The following is a 24,233-nucleotide window of genomic DNA, read 5'->3' as shown; positions in this document are numbered from 1 at the left end:
AAGTCTAATGAGATTAATGAGATATTCTGAATTGACTTGTATGGGGTTGTGTTGGGTGCTCTTCTGAAGCAGATCTGGAGTGTTGTAAAACAGAAATAATTTCATTTGTTCTTTTCTTTTTTAACTGTCAGGGTAGTGGGAGGGCCTTGAGAGATTTTCTGCCTACTGCCACTGGTACTATGGATCTTTATTTGAGTAAGTAGGCATGCCATTTACTCTGCCTCAGGAAGCAAAATGTCTTCGGCCAGTCCTGGATCATTGGGTTGTCCTGAACCAAAGTTCAGGATAACAAAAAACCTAGGATGTGAATAATTCTAGCATAGAAAGTTCCCCCAACAGTGTGAAGAACCCTCTATAACACAGAGAATTCTGCAGCAATCATGCTATAAACTGAGAGGAAATATAAAGAAAAAAAAATCATTTCAGGAAGGGATGAATCACATAAAAGGTGGTGAGGGCTCTTTGAAGTGGCACTGCAGTTTGAAAGGGCTGCTCTTGGCTTTCCAGATGTCACAGTTTGATCAGCATAGTAGAGACCCTTGACACTTTTCACATGCAAACATCTATGGACCATAATATTATCAGTTTCATCCTAGTCTCTTAGGGCCACATAGGTTTATGATGGTGTGAAGCAGAAGTGAGATTGTGGGAAGAAAATGGGAAAGAGACAGCTTCTGATTTTTAGCATCCTTCCAAAGTTTTCCTATGCCAAATTCTTTTCCTCTCCTTTTGAATAGAGCTCACTTCAGATTCTTGAAAAATATCAGTTCCCCAAGACTGTGATGGATCTATACAGAATTTTCTTCTTGTACTTACATTTAATAAATTGTGCATCCACAGTCAGAGCTTTCCAGAGCACCTGGAAGTGGGGGAAGGGTTCTTTGCCAATGGGGCAGTAGGTTTGCTCTGGTTTTGTGGTCTGTACTTTAAAGAGTTGATCCTAATCCCCAGAATAGGTTCAGCAGCTTAAGATTCAGCATTCGTTCATGCAGTAAATCATGAACTTATTCTGTGAGTAATCAAATGTCCACATGACCACTAAGTGCACCAGCCCCAGATGTTTTGGCCAAACACCAACACCACATTCCAAGAAGCAACCTTTCCAGACATGGACCTCATCCAAGTTTCTTTAGCCTTAGCATTATTTCAGACATATGGAATATAGTTCCCAATGTATATGCAGGGATGGCACAATGTTGTTTTTGCATTGGAGAGGTAATGGAGTAGCAATGGTTTGAGTGGCTTTATTGATTGCTTGTTTGTTGTTTCTATATCCTGTTAAGTCAAATTTAACTTAAAGCGATTTCATGAATGAGTGATCTTCAAGAAATGATGTTATTAATTGAGATCTTGCAAATGGAAACCCTGTAAACTCAGGACTGTGGATTCCTTGACTGAGGGGTCATCCACACCAGCCAGAATACTCTGTGCTGTTTCCAGAGTATTTTGGCCCCAGAGCTGCCCCAGATTCCTCCTGCTACCTCCTACTCCATAGTAATGCTGGGTGACTGTATACACACATGATCCACTGTGCCTCCTGGCACCACAGCCTTTACCATATGTTGCTTCCACTGAGGTCAGAAATAAGGCACTCAGCATCAGCCACATGGCTGGGCACCTCATTGTTATATTAGAGAGAGTGACTCATGGCAGTCGTGGCAGTGCCAAGAAGCACAGTGGCACTCATATGTAAACAATGGCCCAGTATCAGTGGATTTTCCTGCAAAATCTGGAGCTCCCAGAGCATTTTTTAACATTGGTTTAAAAGAGAGATATCGTGGGTTGGTGCAGAATGTCACAAAGAAGGTCCACACTTCATTTGGGGGATTGGCTCTGCATTGTGTAGACCATGCACAGTAAGGGGGGGGGGGGGAGACCAGTTAAATAGGCTTGTGTAGACATGTCCCAAGTTGATCCACTCCTAATGTGGTCCTTTCTTTTACTACTGCCTTCTACTTTACCATGCCATCATATATTATAGCATGACTCATTAGTCCTATCATCTCATGATATGCCCAAAGTATGATAGCCTCAGTTTAGTCATTTCAGCTTTTAGGGGACGTTCAGGCTTGATTTGCTCTCACATCTATTTATTTGTCTCTTTGGCAATCTGTGTGATTTCAAATGAGTTTATTTTCTTCCTGTCAGCTTTCGTCATTGCCCAGCTCTCATACCAGTACATGGATGACCCTGCCTTTGTTATTCAATAATATCTCTTAACCCTTGAGGATCTGATCTAGTGCCTTGATAGTTGTTTTCCAAGTCTTAGCCTTCTCCTGATTTCTTGACCACAATAAAATCAGTAGGTCCAAGTCACAAAGTTTTCCTCTCTAGCAGTGATTGATCATCTGTGGCAGATGACTTCATCTGCCAAAGGCCAAGCCAGGGATTCTGGAAGCTGAAGACCAAAATTCCTGCAGGACCAATGGCTGAGTATCACAGCCCTAAAGAGCCACCATGGTGTAGGGGTTTGAATATTGGACTATGGCTCTGAAAACCAGAGTTGGAATCGCTATTGGTAATGGAAACTCACTGATGACCTTGAGTAAGTTGCACTCTGTGAAGCTCAGAGGGAGGCAAAGGCAACCTCCCCAAACAAATTTTGCCAAGAAAATTCCATGATAGTGTTGCCTTAGGTACACCATAAGTCAGAAACAATGTGAAGGCACACAACAATATCAACAACAACATGAATAGAAACTTGGTAAAATTATTATTGATTTGATTTGAATCATGTTGCACCCTTCCTTCTAAAAGCATATATGGGTAGTGCCAAGCAGCATATCAAGCAACGAGGTATACCAATTGCTTAGACCATCCATTTGTATCAGAAAGAAAGAGAAACCCCTCAAATTATTCTGAAAACAAGTCATATATTCAAAACACAGCAGATAATAATTTCTTCCCTATATGGTGCTGACTGGTTTTGAAGTATACTTGTGGCCTCTCTCTTTCTCATCCAAGAAAACAATTTCAATGTTTGGCAGACTGATTATTGTCAAATCTTGTAGGGCTTGATGTGTGGTGTGTGTGTGTGTGTGTGTGTATGCATGCATGTGTGTGGCAGGGGGGGAGGTTGGCAGGCGGGTGTGTGGTGGTCTCCATCTTAGCTGTTATTGTTGTCACATAACTCACCTGCCAACTTGTTCTTGTTAATTCAGCTCTTCTCCAACATCTCTACTTGGAGATGAGGTGAGTGAGATGGAATAAGGGGGGGTGGGGAGCAGCAGTAGACGAAGCAAGATGAAAATGAATGCTATTTTCAAACCCTAAGCAGGGCCACGGAGGCTAATAATTACATTAAAAAGGCCCTCTGTAGGTAGGTGCAAATAGGCTAGTCTAAACAAGTGCCACTCTTTTTTATGTGGCCAATTCGAGATGCTGTCATTAACTGACGCGACGGCCACCTTTCACCTCGAGCCATTGTGCTCTGTTAGATCTCACTAACGGGGAGAGTGAGGAACTTGTTTGCAGGGGATTTGTTGTCTCACGCTCCGAGGCAGCTGAGAGACTTGCCAAATGACAGGAAGACGCTTACATTCGCAAGGTGTGATTGCCTAAGTGTTTGACTGTGTCTAATTAGCTTGCCTTTGCTGGTTGGTAGCTCCTCAGTCAGAAGCAGATTGACTCGGCAGGCTTTAAGCAAAGTGGTTTGATTGGTGTTGTTATCCTATGTTTATTTAACTCTCTCAGTGGCCTCAAAAACCATACACGGAATAATATGTCCTTTCTCTTTTGAACAAATGATTCCATTTTTGGTTAGTTATCTGCGGCATGTGGTATTAGCTGTAATAACTTGTCTATCTTCTTTTCGGAGAGTCCATCGGCTTCCTTTGTCAGGCTTAACTGGCTTTTAGTGGTGTTTGCTTTCTTGTAAGGCAGCTGATCTTCTCTTAGGGGAGAAGATAACATGGTTTCTGTAGAAACACTAGCAGTAATTGGCTTAAATGGAAACAAGTGGTGACCTGTAGTAGCTACTGCTGAATGTGTAATGAGTAAGATGTTTCTTTCATGCAAAGATACAGGAGAGAAGGAAAGGTGGTTGGACTAGGTGGCCCTTGGAGTCTCATTTAAATCTACAATTCTGTGATTCTATGAAATATATCTGAATACAATAGAATATATCGTCAATAATGTTTTTTTTAAAAAACATGCCCGCCTTCAAGTGGAATATATTGGTGTTAACTTCTTTTATGTTCACAACAATTTTATAAATAGGTTGGGCTGTGACAAGTTCATTCAGGGAGGTTAATGGGGAAGCATGAATTTGAAGTCCAATACACTATAGCTAGAGATTATAACCCTATTTTTTCCTATTCTGTATGATATTGATGACAATAAAAATTATCTGCCCCTTTCAGGACTTCTTTCAAATCAAAGGTGACATCAAGGCATATCTAACATTTCAGATTTGGAAGCTGAGGCTTGGTAATTTCCACACCTCCTTGTGACCAAACGACTGCAGGATCTCATCTTGACCAAGTTCTGTCCAAGGTGGATATGTGGCTGCTAGATGTAACTTCATGGCAGACAGCTACCTCTACTAGGTCTTGTGATCTTACTCCTGGCCATCTCCCTGCTGGCCTCAACCTACCATTAGGTCATTAATTTATCCAGAGTAAAATGCTTGTTATACCAGGTATCATTTCACCACTATGCTAGGCTTTTGGTCAGTCCATAACTAGCAGTGTGGTGTGGGCTTAAAAATCTTATGTAAGTTCATGGGCTGCAAGAAAGTATGCTTCTGTCTTCCAGACTTCTGTTATTGAAAAGAAACTGCAGATATCAGACTCCTCGCTCGCTTTTGAAGTATATGTAAACGAATGTACACAATTCAAAATGCCTATCTTTGAACCATATGCAAAAACATGCTTAAATGTATACAAAATATGTATGTTAACAAAAATGGGTCAAAAGTGCATTCATTAGGAAAAGTAGACAACAAAATGCACATGACATTCCATGAAAGCACCCACAAAAACGGAGTGGTCTCAGTTCTGTTGCTAAGTCCCAAGTGGAAAAGACCCATTCAATCAATGGTTGATGGCCGAGTAAACCCATAATGTAAATCAAATGGATTTGATGGGCCTACTCTAGATGGATCTAACAAAATTCAAACCCAAACTTTGGAACTTTATATGAAAGAGGAATGGGAAGAAAATACAGGTGGAATGAGGAGAAATATTACAAAACTGGGACTGAGAGATTTTCACACTCCCTAGCTACACATACCACACCTGCTGGACCAGGGAACCAAGGAAACACAATGGTCTTCCAAATGTTGTTGGACTGCAACTCCCAGCACCACTAGTCAGGGTAGAGAGTTATGAGAGATAATGGCAGTTGCAGTGCGGCAACATCCAGAGGGCCTCATCTTCTCCATTCCTGTGTGAGAAAATGACAGCTGACTTCTTGTTCAGTAGTCATGAGATCGTAAACTGGACCTTTGATTCCATAATTGCTGAGAATTCACATTTATAGTAATTAACAACCAAATGTGACCTCAAAATCCTACCTTTCCAGCCTGGTAGTGCCCCGGGCTAAAGGTTTTCTGAGGTATTGCAGATCAAGGGAGTGGAAAGCAAAATCTGCAGTGCTCTGCTGGTCATGGGACACAGTGAGACAAGCAGTTGTAGCAGAACTCTGAAGGTTCTCTCCAGCTACCCATTCTCAATGCACCCTATGACCAGAAGGCTGCTGCAGATGTCATTTTCTAGCACCCTAGTCTGAAGTTCTTCACAGGCACTTCAGCTGAGACATCGCTAGGCTGAAACAGTAGGTTTTTGGCAGATGGCATGATTAGATGTAACTATGATAACTGAGTTCCATAAATGTAGTTACATCTGTTGATGCAGGATCTTAGCTTATATTTCCAATGCAAATGCTTGTTTTCTTTGCAGGTGTGGTGAAACACATCTTATTCAGTTGGTGCCACTCCACTGACTTTAGCAGCTTTTATATCTGATACTTTGAAGAATAGGGGTCTTGAAACTGCCCTAATTCTTCTCTCAAGCAGCTCAACCTGCTAGCACTCAACATTTGGACCAGATTTTATGTAAAATGTGTATAATTGTAGGAAACCATGACTTATTCTTAGCCAGGGGAGATTTCTCATCTGCTTGGTGTGCTAAGCTCCCTGAGCCATCACCTAAATGGCAGTGGCAGGAAGAAATATAACCTATCAAGTTAACAGATTAAAAATAAAACAAACTGATATTTTCTAGAGCTTTTGTTAATTGTCACTTCTCGACAATGTTACACAACTCCCCCGAGCGGGTGGACTCACTGGCAAGTTTCTGTGTACATAACTGGAACCCTGGCTCTGCAAAAAAGACCCTTCTCTTAGCTACACTAATTTGCCATGTCAAATTAGTGTGATGAAACAAATTCTAATTACACTGAAAGATCACTTAGAGCATTAGCACTGCTGCTGTGGCCTGTTCTTGTGCTGCCTTATTTGCATACTAATCCAGCGTACCTAGGTAGATGACAACATGAATTGCCTTCTTGCATGTTTACTAATATTAGCAGAGGGAGGTGCTGGGAGGCAACTGTTCCCAAAGGCTGGAGAGAAACAGAAAGTGGAAACCTGGATGATTAACTTGAGTGAAGACAGAAGTTCCTCCTGTCCATTTCCAGTTGAATGGGGATGGGAGGAATAACATGAAATGCTGTTTTCTACACACACAGAGGAAAAGATCTACAAATGTAGTACTGAATAATCTCCAAACTGTAAATAGTTTTTGAAAACACTAATTTCAGTGTTTAAAAGAGGGCAGTTTAAAAAGTTTTTCTTGTTTCCTTGGAACATGGAATTAGCAAGGAATTACAGTCTGTCCTCCATATCCATGGATTCTGTATCCATGGATTCAGCCTGCCACTGCTTGAAAGTATTCAAAAAAGATATACATTCCAAAAAGCAAACCTTGATTTTGCCATGTTAGATGAGTGAAGCCATTTTACTATGCTGTTATATTTAATGGGGATTGAGCATCCATGCATTTTGATATCCCCAAATGGTCCTGGAACCAAATCCCAGTGGATACCAGTGGATACCGTGATACAGTGGTACATTCCTACAGATGAGTCCATTTCAATTTCTTTGGAAATAATAGAACTGTTGCAACATTTGAAACACCCCTTCATTAACTGAGCTAATTAGAATTCCCCTAATTAGACTCTTCGTTACACTGTGATTACTGAAGAGAAGATAGTGTCAGCCTCAGTGATCCATGTGCACAATGGATTTGGCCTGGTGCATGTGGTCACTGCCATGGTCAGTTGTGGGACAATTTGGATTATGATGCTTTGGACTGGCCCTGGATTAAGCAGCCAGTGTAGATGCGCTCGTAGTTCCTAATGGTACATTTACTAACACATCTGGTTTGTCTCAATCCCTTCACCATAGTGAAAGAGATTGTACTGTAAGAATATAGATGGTTTTGTGCACAAATATTTTAACAATGTGAGAATATAGACAGTTGTGTGCAAACAGCTTACAATATTGCAAGCATGCAGATTGTGTTTATAGGAAGGTGACTTCATTTTTGATTAACTGTTTAGTTTCCGTAACTTTCCATGAAGCCATATTTAGAAAACAGAAATAAAGGTCACATGTGACTGAATGACTATAGCAATTATTTTAGGCTATCAAAAGGAAGCTAGTATTATGATCTCATACAAAAGGTAAGACTCAGTCAGCTTTTGGCTGGAAAATGGCATAATATTCCTCAGTTTTGCAACTCATAAACATATTTAATTTGAGGTTAAATTAAATTCTCCTCTGGAAAGTAAGCTGAGTCACCAGTTAATATCTAATGGTTATTCTCTTGTCTATGGACAATGATATTGTTGTTTAAAGAATGCTTTTGTTTTCTAGTGTGCTCTACCATAATACAGGAATGACAATTTTGCATCTTAGAAAAATCTGTTTTTAACCGTAATCTCTTTTCTTCCATTTTAACTCACTGTACCTAAAGATGAAAACATATTGAAATGCCATGAATTTCTCTGCATACTTGCCAGAACCTTACACTATATCTTAACTGTTGAGTGCTGATTTACTTCTCTAAAGTTGATTTTGTGCAGCCCATAGGCTGAAGTGGGGTCTAGTTCAGTGCAGCACTTGAGACTCCCACTGGCCCACTACCCCCCCTCCAAATTCTGGCTAAAATATCTTTTTTTGGCTGAAAGAACAACCTCAGCAACATTGAGACACTTGAAAATTCTTAACCCCAGAAGCGGAAAAACACATCCAAACCCCAATCTCCAAAAAGAAATTGGGAGAAGAGCAATCTCACTTCCAGTCACCCAAAATGGCACCTACAATGATGTGCGGCAGCTACCCAAATAGCTCAATGAGTACAGAACATCTAAGTGAATGCTGACTGACCACTAGGGGAACAAAAACCATGAATGTAATGTTAATGGGATGACCTATCCACAATTCACAATGGGCCATTTTGTTGGAGGCTCACTGAGATGTTAGGAAACAAGGCAGATCTGTATGTTATATCTCCCAATTTATATGTTTTTATATCCAAGGTACATTTAGAGATTCCAGTATGTTAAACATACTACAAATCCAATCTTTTCCTCCTGAATGCATAGGGGATTTGACTTGTGTAACACCCAATGAAGCTGATGGAAGATATACAGATAAATGATTGATGATTGGGAATTTTTTTTGCCTTGTGCGCTTAATTCAAATGAATTTAATGGCTTGTTTGATGTCTTCTTGGAGGTTGATAAGGTACATGGGAAATTACAACATTGATTCTGTTTCAATTCAAGGGTGATATAATTTGCACATGGTTACTTTTCTTACTGCGGGTCAATGACTTCTTAGTGTGTTGATAATCTCCAGTCCATTCGTCTCTGCTACTGAAGGAATCAGCCACTTTTGTTTTACTGACTTTGGAAAAGCTCTAGTTGCTGAAGTTAGATATATGCTATCGCTCTGGATTTTGATTGCGTCTCTTTCTGTTTTGCCCACTTATCAATATGTTAAGGTAATGTCATGTGATAGATAATGCCAAAGGGATTTTTTTTTTTGCTTTAATCCTGGTTTAATAACCAGGTGTGATAAAGTCCTTGGACTACAACATTGGAGATCAGGGTTCAAATCCTTGTTCAGCCATGGAAACCCAGTGGTTGAACTTGGGCAGGTCATACTCTCTTTGCCCCAGAAAACTCAGGATAGGTTCATCTTAGGGTCGCCATAAGTCCCAAACAACTTGAAGACACACAGCAACAACACTGCTGCTGTACATATTATCCTCATCTCTGTTGCTTTTCACTATAGATTTTCTGGACATACGGGTTTTTATAATTTCATGACTTTGTTTTGGCCAGTTGGAGCATCATTTAGAGATAAAATGAAGTTGATGAATTTTATGAAACACCAAAACCTGCCTATGAGCCTTACTACCCTAAAGGCAGCAGATCCTGACTGATCTTTGAAGCTAAGTAGGGTCAGCCCTGGATAGCACTTGGATGGGTGAGCAGTAATGAATACCAGGTGCTAATTCATGAGGTTGCTATAAGTCAACAGGGGTCTTGAAGACACATACACAAATAAGTGTTGCCTACTTGATGTGGTTTCCACAATTAGAGCACTGTTTCCAATGGATTCTACTCTACAGTTGCCAGATCAATAGTCAGAGTGCAAAAATAAGACTGTAACCAGAGTACCTTTATTCAAATCTGGAAAGTTCATACTGTTTTTAAGCATATTCATCTGGAAAAGTATATAATTAATTTTGAATAACCAAGTCAACATACCCTGAAAATGGAGGCAAGGAATGGCATAAGAAAGAAAAGCTGATGGGGAAAAATCATTGGAAAGCATTTTCTACCTTCTAATTGATCCAAAACATATTTCTTCCAAAGGGATCCTTCCCACTCCCTGCAGTGACATCAGGGTCAGACCCTATGCCCCATCCTTCCTGAAGGAATGGCTAAAACATCTGTCATATTCAATCAAGATTGCTCCATTCAATACTTATATTTTATGGACCATCCTATGGAATTATCTATTGGGGATATTATTTTCTATGAAATGCTGATAAATGGCTTAAAGAACTGTACAGAGTTATAATTGTCTATGTCATTCTATAAAAGTTTCATCTAAAGGTTAGCTCAGAGCCCTTTCTCATTCCAGTTTTTCTTATAAATCAAACAATAAGATTTGACAACTGGAATACAAAGCTTGGAAAAGCTGTATGTTGACTGAAGGAGTCTGGAAGGTATAGTACAAAACAGGAAGGCTCTGAACATTTGCCAATTAAAATATTGACTGTTAAGTTTCATATCAAATCATTCCCCCACACCAACCACAAAACTTCTGGTATTCTTTATGTGTATATACATTGGTTGATGCTTCTGAATTGGCTGTTTATGATTATGCTCTAGGAGAAGCTAATGGGGCACTTTTGATCAACATGGTCAGCATATTAAGATATATATGGGCAAACGTTATATAATATTTTTTACTCATCCATGTATGGAACAGTTATCCAGACCTTTCTTTCCCCCTTCTGTTTTTTCCCTTGGTTTCCTTCTCTACCATCTTCTTCCCTTTCTTTTCTTTTAACAGTCCTAGATGTTTCATTATTTTACTATATTCTGTATTACATTACTTGAGCATTACAGTGGGCCCTTGGTATCCACTGGGGTTTGGTTCCAGAAACCACTGTGGATACCAAAACGCGTGGATGCTCAACCCCCATTAAATACAACGACAGAGTAAAATGGAGGGTTTTTAAATATAAAATGGCAAAATCTAGGTTTGCTTTTTAGAATTTATATTTGAGTATTTTCAAGCCGTAGATAGTTAAATCTGTAGATATGGAGGGCCAATTGTACTTTAGATTTGTTTCATCTTGGATGAGGCCTAGAAATTATAACATTGCTGAGAGAATTTGGCAATGTTGGCAACTAGTCAGCAAGACTGGATAAGAAATATGTGACACCACAGTTGATATTGAAATTATCTTCTGTATCCCATGTACAAGTATTGTTGGCATAGAACTGAAAATACAGAGCTTCAAATGTCTGTTCCACCAAAGTATAGCTAGATTCAAATTGTACTGTGAAGTCGAAGGCTTTCATGGCCAGCATTATAGGTTTTTGTGTTTTTTTCAGGCTATGTGGCCATGTTCTGGAAGAATTTATTCCTGACGTTTTGCCTGCATCTGTGGCTGGCATCTTCAGAGATTGGTGGCGTGGAAGTGAGTGGGGTATATATATTGTGTGACCCTTGGTTGAGAGGAAGTGATTTACATGTTAATCTTGTATTGGTCTGTTGTTGAACAAGAAGGCCTCAGGCGAGGGGAATATATGTGTCTAATAATTGGACACATGGGTTATGCTCATTTGCATGTGTTGAGTCTTGATTTTGGTGTTTTTGAGGACTGGTAACTAAACTGACTGGTAGCCAAACTGTTTGGCTACCAGAACATGGCCACATAGTAAAAAAAAAAAGATTCACACAAATTATCAAATTGTATTGACTACTCACTAATGGTGCAGACTTCTTGACTAAATTTGCTGAATGATCAGTTAAAACTTTGGAAACTCCTATTGATATGATGGCTCTCCTCCACATTAGCCCTCTAGGAGCCCTCACTGTACCTGCTCCTGAAAAAAAAAATATTGATTTTGCCCCCAAATTCCCTCTAGGGTTCATAAGGGCATGTTTGGAGGATTTCCTGGGCCCCATAGAAGGGGCATTTGAGGCATTTAAAAAGTAATTGCAAAATTTCATTTTGATTCCTGGCAGATCCGGGGGGGGGGGGGGGGGGAGACTCCAAACATGGTGGGAAATCCCTCCATAATCCCCAAAGATCATTTTTGGGCATTTTGGAGGAATTTTGTGACTCCTTGGGGGACCACAAAAATGGTTCTGCTCACCCCTGCTTTTTATCTTCAGCTTGTGTTACCTCACAGTTTCCCCCCTGTTTCCCCCAATAATCTTTACTGCACACAAAAACACAAATTCTCTCTATCTCTCTCCTCTCAATAAAGATGCATGTCCACAGTGCAATTGCAAAAAAGAAATAATTAAATTAAATTAGTCAAAGATTTCTCCTTAATGAAAACCGCCAGTTTGTCCATTTTACAGCTTTTTTAAATTATAAGATAAAACAGGAGTGAGAGATAAATACAGAATGCTGTCTTTAGTTCCTTAGTGAAAAGGTGGAGATACTGCAAAAAATGCAATATGTAGTTCAAGCTTGTTATATATAACCCTGCCTTTTAAAATGTGTGTCCGTTTGGGAGGCGGGAGGGATGGGAGTTTTATCTAGTATCTAAAGTTTTAAGCTTCAGCCCATCTTGCCTAGACTTATAACAGTTATGCTATAATTGGTGCCATGCTGACACATAATGTAAAGTGCTACGTACATTTAAAACTTGCAAATAGTACTTGAATTCCACATTCACACTAATAAGAGTTCATCTTCAGTGTGGCGAAAATGAGTTTCAGAATGACAGTCAAAGGCCATGTATGTTTGACATGGTGATTTTCTGTGCCGGTCAGATCCTAAAGTCATTAGGTGTGTGAAAACTACAGTAAAACCAAGAATAACTAGTTTATAGTGGACTATAGACAACACTTGGACCTTCCAAGTCATATGTGTCTGTGTATTGCATCTGTTTGCATAATTTTTTTTAAAAAGCCATATTAAATTAGATATATACAGCAAATAGTACCTTTTAGAAATAAACAGATGGAAAACGTAACACTATATCAGTCTGTTATTCATCACAAACAGAGAAAACAAACAAAGTTTATGGCGGCAAAGAGATGGCTTTGTAAATCCGAATCTAGGGGAGTAGGGAAGGATTCTGGGAAAGAAGGAGGAATTCCAGTTTTTATTTTAGTGTTAAAATTAGATTTCTATGCAATCGTTCCCTTGGAAAATACTTGAGGCCAAAATGAGGGTGGACAACTGCAGTAGAAAATTGCAATTTCCTACACCCCCCCCCCCCCGCCAAAAGGGCTGCATAGATGCCAAAAGTCCCTGAGAAATGGGAGAGGAAGAAGGAAACAAAGGAAAATCAAGAGTGACTGGATGACTACTTCCGGTTTAGAAAAAGAGGCATTTTTTTTGGTTAAAAGGTTAAACAATATAGGGTCATTTTAGGTGAATGTCCAGTCCTAGAGACTTTAAGAAAAGACCTTTCTCCTTCTTTGGGGGCCAGATAGAGAGATTCAGGGAGTCTGGACAGCTTGAAGCCCACAAAAACAACCTTGGAGGCCATATAACAAGGTCATGTTTTATTAGTCCTGGCCTAAACCTTATTGTCACATCCTTTGCAATGGTAACTTGTTAAGTCAACATTTAAGTAAATTACATTCCTTATCTGATCTTCTCTAGTTAGGGCTTATTATAGGACTTAGGTCTAGCTATCTAAAAATATGTTTGCTACAGAGTGATTGGTCTCCTATTCTTTCAGCAATGTGGTCTACTCTCATGTCAACACACATTTTGGATTTCAATTTTTAAATCCAATTAAGCAATAAAAGGGACATTCATTGAATAGAGCTAAACTGAAAAACAATGCTGAAGATGCTGCATCTGGAGATTATTTATTTCATGTAGCTATATCTCTGTAGCTATGTCTTCCAATGCTATTCCTCCAAACCCACTTTGTAAACTGGCAGCCTCCTAAAGATGGCCATTTCAGGGTTGTCTAAGATTGAGAGGGGTCAGCCTCAATGTGTTCAGCTATTATCCTTTAGTTCTGGAACAGATATGGTGGTCAGTGCAATGCAAGATGGATGTATGGGAAAAGCCATACTGTTTATGAGGCTTGTAATGTAAACACTTTATTTCTTCAATGCATAAAGATAGGCATTTGTAGAAAAGAAAATAGGAACTGATAAGCACCCTTGTACAAAAAACAAAACAAAACATAGGGTCACTTTGAGAATATAATGCCTTCTTTTTGGTAATCCTTGTACAAGAAAGATGAATTCAATCAGGCCAGGTGCAAAAAAGATACCTGTGGGGGAAATTTTATGAACAGAGCAAAAAGCCCTGCTATTTGGTAGGGAGTTACATAAGATTTAGAAATATATCTATAAATGTATCTGTAAATTTATAAATACACACATCTTTTATCATTTAAAATATATTGGGCACAACTTTTAATTAGATCCATAAGTAACCTCCAGCTGATATCAAAAGTATACAGTATACTTATGGGCAGGAATTATGTGTACTAGCAATTCATAAATGGTATTTTCCCCCTCAAGTATTCCTTTTCTGTTGCTCATGTTCGCTCTACATCTGATTCCAATTCCCCTGACTCTCCAGTATCATAGAAATTACTTTTTGACTCTAGAGAGGAGATATAACACACTTATCTTGATATCATCTGTTATTCTTCTTGATTTTCTTGGAAGATAAATTCATCTGATCCTTATTCTTGACTAACTCTAAATAAGAAGATATAAATACAGTATTGTGTGCACAGTATGAGTAATTAAAGAATAGGTGCCTTGTGTGTACCCACAAAAACATGCTCACACTGAATTAGGCAATATGCTTCACATGTTTCTATTGTGTATTGGTTTATCCCCAACTGTGGTGATTCACATATCATGCCTTATCGAGCAACTGTTTCCTTTATTCATATTAAAATGCCCCTAATCTTATCAAAGTGGCCATGCTATCACTCAGAATTACTGGGCAGAGAATTCATTCATTCATGCAGGGAAGGAGAAGGTAAGGCTGGCATACAGTCACTGATGGGCTCATTCTGATGAGATACAACCTACTCGCTTGCCAGCTGCCTAAATTGGTGACTCTCAAGGGAAGTGAGGAGGGAAAAAAAGGGGGACAGAATGAGGTTTCTTTTATAGTTCTTGTCTATGGCAACAGCAGTCGTCCCAGAAACACTAGGATGCATGCTCAAATATAATATAATTTGTTTATGAAGAGAATGCTTGATTCTAATCATTTGTCCAATGACCTTTTTTTTTTTGTAAGATTAGTTTACTTTTTCCATCTTTTCTGTCTGCAACACCTGATCATCTATAATCTTATATACTCCTTTCTGGGGCAAAAATATATTGCAGGTCAATGCACAGGATTTTGTTACTTTAAAAAACCAAGTTGCAACATGTGGTCTGATGAGATAACCTGTTCCTGTTGTTCTGGGGGGGGGGGGATGTAAACAGATCTTCTCAGAAAAGACAGCCTGTCTTATTTTGAAGAGACTTATTTCTCAAATCTGTATGATAAATAAATATAGAGATAGCAGCAAGATGACTCCTGTAGTGATGACACTTGAGTTGCTAGTGGGGGAAAAAGTGGCATTCGGGGAAAACATATTGCAAAACTGAACTATACTTGTTAATATCCATTGTTCTTTTGAGCCATTAAAATGGTACTGGGTGTGAATACCTAAACATATACATTGAAGAGAATGATAATGATGGTAATGATGATCATAATGATGTGCATTATTAAGCAGTACTAGTGAATCCTACTGGAAATATAATCTGATGTCAAGAAGACTGAAAGGTCTTTTATCGTTGTTATGTGTTGCCAAGTCAGCCCCAAGTTACAATGACCCTATGAATGAGAGGCCTCCATGAGATTCTATTATTGTGACACTGCTATGGTTTTCATGACTGAGTCAATCCATCTGTATATAGGACCATTAGTAACTTATTAATTCCCCCCTCCCCAACCAGTAGGTGTTGGGATGAATATATTGCCTGGTTTGTACAGATAATTGAGAATGAGACAATGGAGGCACCAGGTCCTGCACATATTTTTTGACTGGTTTAAATGTTTCCTTAGGTGGGAAAAACACGAATATGTGATCATATGCAACAACATGATATTTCACCGAATGCTCATGACAATATATATATAATTGTCTGCTAAAAAGGAAACATCCTTAAGTAGAAGTTGTTGTTGTTGGTGGTGGTGGTGGTCATGGTGATGATCATACAATATCAACAGTGTACTTGCACATAGCAAATCAAAAATTTTGCTGCAAAAACTTGTTGTGCTGTTTTAACTATTTGCATAGGTTATTCTGCATCATGTATCATACTTGCATATCAAACAAAACAAAAGAAGGTTGGGAATTACAGTCACTTGATTCGGAGTGGGACACAGCTGTAATTCTAATAGGATTCAGTCTTCCCAGTGATAAACTTCTTTCAAAATCTGTCTTAAAAGAGCTGTGAACCTATCATTCAGGCATGTGCACACCAATACAGCAGCTGTTGTTGCTGATGATATTAGTGAGTTAGTAGCAAAGACAATGTTGGAAGCCCATGGACACATGCCAAATCATGATTTTATACTGATCCTGGGAGATTTTTGTGCAAACCCCCCATGCAGCCAGAGGTCATAGTTCAAATGTAATCGGCTGACATGAATTAGGTAAGATTAATGAGTCTGGACACAAATTAATGGAGCCCCATTTGGATAAAGCAGCTTGTTATCACTCATATCTCATTCTATCTTAATGCTAAGGGAGAGGTACTATGCACAGGCTTGGATGATCAACTTTAAGGGATTTAAATAGGTACTGTCTTTCCCCTCCGGATAAATTAAGTAAGTTTGGAATTGTTTATTATCTGGCTTTATCATGTACTCACGTCAGCCCAGGTGTGACTGCTGTGCACAGTTCAGTATTAATGAGACAAGAAATTGCATAATTATCAACAAAATCCTGACCTGGTTGCCTATTTGGGCTGGATATATATAATGTTGGAAAGAAATAATTTGGAATATGTCAGATTTCCCATACACATTCTTTGGAAAAAGATTACATCAAGCCTACTTTAATTGCTTACCAATACTATTTTGTCTAAAAATAAATCATACTCTCTAAGTAACAATTTTAATGCACTAATGTGAAATCAAATCCCACATTCTCTTTTAATTATGATAATCAATTTTAAACATAGTGAGTTAGCAAGGGCAGTACAACACCCCACTTTATGTTCCGCTGTAGTTTCATCAACCCTAATCCATGTTCCATAGCACCAGGCTTTATTGAATTGCAGATTCTTCCTTTTCCTACTACCCAGTGCAGAATATAACATGGGGCACCTGGCTCCTACTCAGTTTCATTTACATATTACACATCTTTAAATCTTTAGAAAACCCTTTTTGCATATCGCTTGTGTGTTGAATCCAGTCATGTCTTTCCCTTTGTGGAAGGGCACATACCTCAGCTAGTAAAAGAGAACAAAATGTCAATTTCTTCTTCTTTCTATGCCCTTGAATATCTGCTCCAGAGGTTTGGAGGATCCTCCAAAACAGAATGGAAGATGACATGTGGTGTGTGTGTGTGTGTGTGTGTGTGTGTGTGAGAGAGAGAGAGAGAGAGAGAGAGAGAGAGAGAGGAACAATCATGACTCTCTCCTAATCATTGACATCTCTGCTAGATCAACATCTCTTCCATAAACAGAAGTATACCCTATTTTTGTAAAAGACATCAAACTTTAGCTCACTGGCCCTGGAATGGGCCTGTAGCGTTCCAAAAGGGAACGTTCTGGGAACGCTTGGCAGTGGGGAACGGATTTTATCGCACAGCGGGAACGCTGCTGCTGCGAGTATCCCCATCCTGTTCCGGATTTGTTCCCCAGGGTGTAATTTCCGGGAACGCTTCTCAAACGTTCCCGAAAATCACCCCCTCTGGGACGGATCTGGAACGGGATGGGGATGATCGGTGGCAGCGTTCTCGCTGTGTGGTAAAATCCATTCCCCGCTGGTGAGCGTTCCCAGAACATTCCGCTTTGGAACACTACAGGCCCGTTCCAGGGCCAGTGCAGTAAAGTTCACTATTTGTTTATGTTAGGGAATGAGTAGCAGTCTGAAGTGAGCCAGAGGCCAGGAGCCAGGAACTGTAAGTGAATTTTAGAAAATCATCAAAAAACAAAGGTACATTGGAAGGCAGAACTGGAGTACAAGCCCAGGAAAAACAAAACAAGATGTATTTGTGCTCTGCCAGAGCTTTCATACTTGGGCAAGTTTCCACTGAGACAGGAAATCATCTTACATTCCTTCTTGCCTTGATGGTTAACATGGCAGGTTAAACAGACCGGCAGCTTGGAGTGGCCAGAGACCACACCAGCCTTAATCGACTCTCAATGGGCACAGAACAGAGATAACTGGATGCCGTGGTCCTGAGGCTGGCTGCTGCCATGGTCCAGAACAGATCAATGGCAAGGAGCGTTTTTTTTGTTTGTTTGTTTTTGCACTCCTTTTGCGGTCGGCTTTGCGTAGCGTTAGCTGGCCTTGGCATGGCTTCTGTTCAAGCCAGGAGAATGTGTCATCTGCATGCCATGCCCCCGGATTTGCCCAAAGGTGGCAGTTTTTGCTCATCTGTTTTGGGTCTTGGATACAATCAGTCTACTAGAACATTGTTCACTGCTAAGCTGTACTGGGACAGTTTGCCACGTGGGGCAGTGGTTAGCAATTCCTGACTATTGGAAACAATCCTACTGTGTGTGTGTTTCTAAAAGGATTTGAGTTGAGGTAACTCTCTGGACCAGGATAGTGTGTTTTAAGGAGGAACATTAGTACAAAAAACATTACTAAAGATTCTGCATGATGTGGTATGGAAGGAAGTCAGTGGTGAGGAGGCAACACCATGAGTTACTGCACTGGGTGACAACTACCCTAGTGAGTCTATTGGAGTAGCCTCTACAGTTAAAAAAAAGATTGCCAGGGCTTAGGGCCAGATTTTGCTTGTACACCTGGTATTGAATCCTGGGAGTAGCAAAGGAAGGGCTAACTAAAGACATCCAGAGGCAATGGTAACAAGTTAGGAGATAAAGCTTTAAAGCCAGAAGATAGGCCCAGAGAGACATGACACACATTTCACTTCATTTGAGAAGTGAGTTCTTGATTAATAAAATCTGATAATAAAAGAATGCTCTTAATCTAGCATTCTTGGAATGGCAATAGGATTTTGTTGTTGTTGCCTTCAGGTTGTTCCTGATTTATGATGGCTCTAAGAGTAATCTACTATGAGGATTTATTGACAAGATTTGTTCAGAGGAGATTTACCTCCCCCTGAGGCTGAGAGAATGTGACTTGCCCAAGGACACTCACTGGGATTCAGACCCTGGTCTCTAGTGTCATAATCCAATGCTCAAACCACTACGCCACACTGGCTCTTCCCAATATAAGGTACTGTATATGAATTGAAGATGAGAAAATTACTTGATGGAATAAAGTATAAAATGCAGCCAATAACTATGCTACTAGGTCCCCCAAAGATAGGGTGGCCAATTATAGTGACTCAGTAGAGTTTTCAGGGCCAACTCTTTCTCTGTCCTCCAACATTTCCCCAACTGTTCCACCTTCTGGCAGAGCTGAACCCACTCCTGGCATACCATCAGCCTTTCTTCCCCTTCTTCTGAGTTCCCACAGGGCTTATTGGCAAGTCAGGGGAAGAGTCCTGATAGAGATGGGAACCCCCAAGACCCTCCCATCTGCAATCCACAATTGTATTAAAAAATAATCAGGGATGTGATTTGATTTTATCTATATCTTCTAGAATATGGTAGTCTGCTTCAAAGGAGCTATCAAAGGCTTTCTTGGTAGCTTTCCCATGGTTGTGGAACTCCTTATAGAGGGAGTGTAGGTTGGTTTCTTTTCTTTTTCCTTTTGCGACCAGGCAAAGAATTTTTAAATATTTAGGCTAGTTTTTGACAAATAATCTGGGTTGCAGTGGAAGGAGCTGTTAAATGGGTAGGTGTTATTCTTTTTTATATTTGTTTTAAATTGTGCTTTCAACATGTTTTATTCTTATTAGCCACCTTGAGAGTCATTCTTTTACAGTATAAATTCAATCAGTCATCTGATCAGACAGGATTTTCTCAATACAATGAGTTCAATGCAGAGATGTAAGGTTTATTTGAAATCCTGTCCTCTGTGAGAAACAAGTTGTCAACCTGCACGAGATTTTTTTCCCCCATTCTGTGCCAGTACAAGAAGAGCTATGCATTTACCTTTTTCATTTTTTCTACTATATGATACTGCTTTTCCCCCCCTCAGTTTTGTGGAAAAACCTATTTGGGACAAAAATAATATTTTGGAGCAGAAATTTTTTTTATCATAAAAGAATTACAAAAAATTCACTCAAAATACACCAAAACCTCATAATAGAGGCCTGATACAGATGGGTGAAAAGCACTGGTCTGTGGGTGGGGTGAGGGCTGAGCTTCCCACACGCCCTCCCGATGCTGTCCGGGCACCATATTTGCACATGCCCATTCAGACGGCACACATGTTGATGATGTCCTTTTGGCGCAGCACCCAAACGGGGCTGCTCCAGAGGAGCATGATGAAGCCAACAGTGGTTATGGTGCCTCTTCAAAGGCACAAAAAGGAGCCGGAAAAAACAGCTCTGCAGAGGCCGGATCAGTGCCACTGTGTGCGTTTGGCATGGCACCGATCCCGGGCATAAAGGGGCGGTGTCTCGACGCCCCTTCCTGCCCATCTATACCAGGCCTTAGTTAAGCAGGGAAAAATTATTTGAATCTTTTCCTTCTTGAATGCAATAAATGAACATTTCGTTCAATAGGACGTATTCCCAGGTAGGTGTGCCTGGGATTCTAGCACCTTACTGTTGCACATAGTTTGCAGGGAGCATAATGTCAACATTTTAGAAGCAGCCTGCAAGTTATCAGAATCTCTTCTCAGCTAAGTTTTCAATCCATTGTTCTGGTTTAGAAACATCTCCTTCTTCTTGAAGCAGGGCAAGCCTGCATAAGTGAAGCAAATCTTATTCTGAGCCACATGTAAAGCATCAGCACATCCACTGCAGCTTGTTAGTGCACATTTTGGACAATGTTAACAGGATTTCAAATATTCAGAACAAGCAAGATACCTGCTTTAAGTCCTTAGGAGAAGCTAAAAAGACTATTAACAAGCTGAGTCCATAAAAAACATCTGTTCCAGTCATGCTGCTGGTTTTTTATTAGTCCTTCAAATCTGTAGCACAGATCTCTAGAGCAAGAAAAATGCTCTAGTGTGGAGTGCAATTTCCAATTTCTAACCTGATTTTGTTGATTCATACATATGCATGACTGAAGTTCTCTTCCTGAATACAAAGACCAGCCTCTTCCCTCTTATTTTCCCCTTCCCCTTTTTGGGCTGTACTTTGTTTATTTTCCTTGAAATGCCCTTGAAATTTCATTTGCTCAGTGAAACCAAACAAATAATTGCATACTAAAAGGGAAATGAAGACTAGGAAGCAAAGTAATTTGCAACATCAAATATTCCCCTTCTGTGGTTAACATTCACAGCAAGGAGGAAATAGCAATAAACAGCCGACTGTCTTAAATGCAATAACTAATGCCAATGTCAAATGCATGAAGTGAAAATATCTTAGGATATGCCTTCACAGCTCGGCTGTAGCGCTGTTAAATGGAATATGCTATATAATATAATAGGAGCCAGACTTGTCAGATTTCCCCTGATCTCTTAAAGAAAAATACCAATGTAACCATAATATGGCTTACATCTTTATATTTCATGGGATTTTGAGATGGAGCTTTGAAAAGGGTCAGGCTTTAAAAGAGAAAACTGTCAGGATTTCTAAAGTTGAGAGTAATTTGCCAAACCATTAAAAAAAAAAACAACTAGAGAGACCATAAACGTTTCACTCAGGACACTGTTATTTCTAAACAGGGCTGTAAGTATACAAATTAGGTATGAGTAGATCTTTTATAATGTTTTCTAGTGTGAAAATAAGGAGCCAGGGCAGTTTGACACAAAATTATTGCAGCAAAGCACAATAGGCCAAAGGTGTGACTTCATGTGACAACTAGGGATGTCCGTTGGCTTACAGCAAGGATAAATTTGGTCCATTTTAACTACGGTGTTTCCCTCAGCACAACAACCTCAGAATTCACATGGTGAGCAACAGTTTTCACTGTGTGCCAAGTGTGAAATGCTGTTGGAAAAATGTATGTAAAAGTTTATAATTAAAATTGGCATTTCTGAGTTCGCTGCTGGTAGTGATGGTCTTGCTGGGAAATGGCATTGTTTGTTCCACTGTGATAGCAATGGAGAAAGGAAAACACTTATGAAGAGCATAGACTGTTTGGCCTACACAGGAGAATTATTGTGTTAATGGTGACATTAACAGCGTTGGTACATGAAGTACTTTGGGACAATGAAATCTGTTCTCACAACTTTAAGGCCTTTTCGCTCCCACCAGCCATTATTTTAATCTACAATTGCTGTTACATAAGGGAATGGCACTAGATACATTATAGAAACATCAATGGCCTTGGTCAGGATGTTCATATAAGCAAACCTATGCATTTTGAGGATATTCCGATTATGTTGAGACACACAGAATGAGCTTCTTTGTGATTGTATACGTACATGTGTACATGCATCATCCATGTAGTGTTGTTGTTTAACTTATGGTGGCCCTAAGGTGAACCTATCACAGGGTTTTCTTGAAAAGATTTCTTCAGATGGGATTTGCCCTTGCCTTTCTCTGAGACCGAGAGAGTAGGACTCGTCTAAGGTCACCCAGTAGATTTCCATGGCCAAGCAGGGATTCAAACCTTGCTATCCCAGAGTACTAGTCCAACACATCAAACTGTTTCATCACACTGCCTCCCATGTCATCTATACAAAGTGTTGGAAAGGTCAGGGCAAATGAAGAGACCGTTTTCTTGTGTGTGTAGTAAATCTGAACATCATCTGAAGCCTCAAACTAATGAGTTATGGCTAAGATTGTTGGGTCATCCATTTCCCATTCCCCTGATTTCAGAGCCAAAACATGACCTTTGGATGTCATAGGTTATAGATCCCTGTGTATAACAGGGGTATGTGATTGTGTAGTCATTGACAGTTTACCCTTTTCTACCAACTGCAAAATAGTGTATATGTGGTATATTAATGTATGCATGACTTGAAGAAGTGAGATAGGCAATGCAGATTTTGTTCAATATCTCTGAAAAAATATATATTCAGTGGACTCTTCTTATCCATGGGCTTGCCATCCATGGATTTGAGCTTCTGTGGATGGCAAACTGTGTTGTTTTAAATGGACACACTAGTGGCTTCACTCATGTTGCATGGCCATAGGAAAGAATGGGGCTTGAGTCCCACATTTTTTATTATCTACAGAAGGGTCTGGAATGGATCCCCCACTGATAAAAAGGTGTGACTGTACAACACCCCTTCTCAAATGTTGGTCCTTCAGATGTTTTAGATTTCAGTTTCAAGAAGCTCCAGCCAGATTAGCCAAAGGTCCATGATTCTAGTTGCTCTAGGGGTATTATGACACGAGGCACTTACTGCGCTCGAATCATTGCCCAAACGCTTCAGAAGCACAGAGGTAGGATAGCCAGTTGCGCTTCTTAAGTGTCACTGAAGCGCATCCCACTCTTCTCCTGTTGATGAATTGTTTGTGGAGCAGCCATTTCTGTAATAACGGGAACTTCCGTTATTACAAAAATGGCTGCTCCATGAATGATTCGTTGATTGAAGAAGAGTGGGATGCCTCAATGATGCTTCAGAAGCATGACCAGCTATCCCACCTCCACACTTCTGAAGCATTTGAGCAACAATTCCAGCGTAGTAAGTGACCCTAGGACCCATTTATTTGAGAACATCTTGCTATTTCAATGTCATCATCTACTTTAAAGTTATGTAAATCATCTGTGGTCATTATTTTTGTTTTCTGAATTTTCAGCTGTAAATCTGCCACTGCACTTTCTTCCTTGACTTTCTTCAGTAATTGTTACAGTTCTTCACCTTTTTTTGCTCAAAGTATGTTGTTATATGCATATCTTAAATTGTTTATGTTCCCTCCTCCAGTTTTCACATCTTCCTCCAGTTCTACTCCTGCTTTGTATATGATACATTCAATGTACAAGTTAGACAGATAGGGTGATAAAATGCAGCCTTCTGTGACCCCCTTGTCAATGGGAAAACATTTCCCCATATTCTTTCTTCACGGTAGCATCTTGTTCTGAGTACATCAGGACAATCCAATGTTGGATTCTTTCCAGCATTTTCAAAAGAGCAATCCAGAGTTTTTCATGATCTATATCAAAGTCTGTACTGTAATTTATAAATCACAGGCTGATTTTTTTAAAATTCTTTAGTGTGTTCCATTATCCAATGTATTATGAGCCCTAGTGCCCTTTCCTTTCCTGAACCCAGCTGGGACATCCAGGATGTTTCACATAGTTTAACGGATTTTTGCTTCTATTT

The sequence above is a fragment of the Sceloporus occidentalis genome, unplaced genomic scaffold, assembly GCF_023333645.1.
Source record: "Sceloporus occidentalis isolate IW3139 unplaced genomic scaffold, rSceOcc1.0.p SCAF_104, whole genome shotgun sequence".
NCBI lineage: Eukaryota > Metazoa > Chordata > Lepidosauria > Squamata > Phrynosomatidae > Sceloporus > Sceloporus occidentalis.
Note: the sequence above shows the minus strand (reverse complement) of the source record.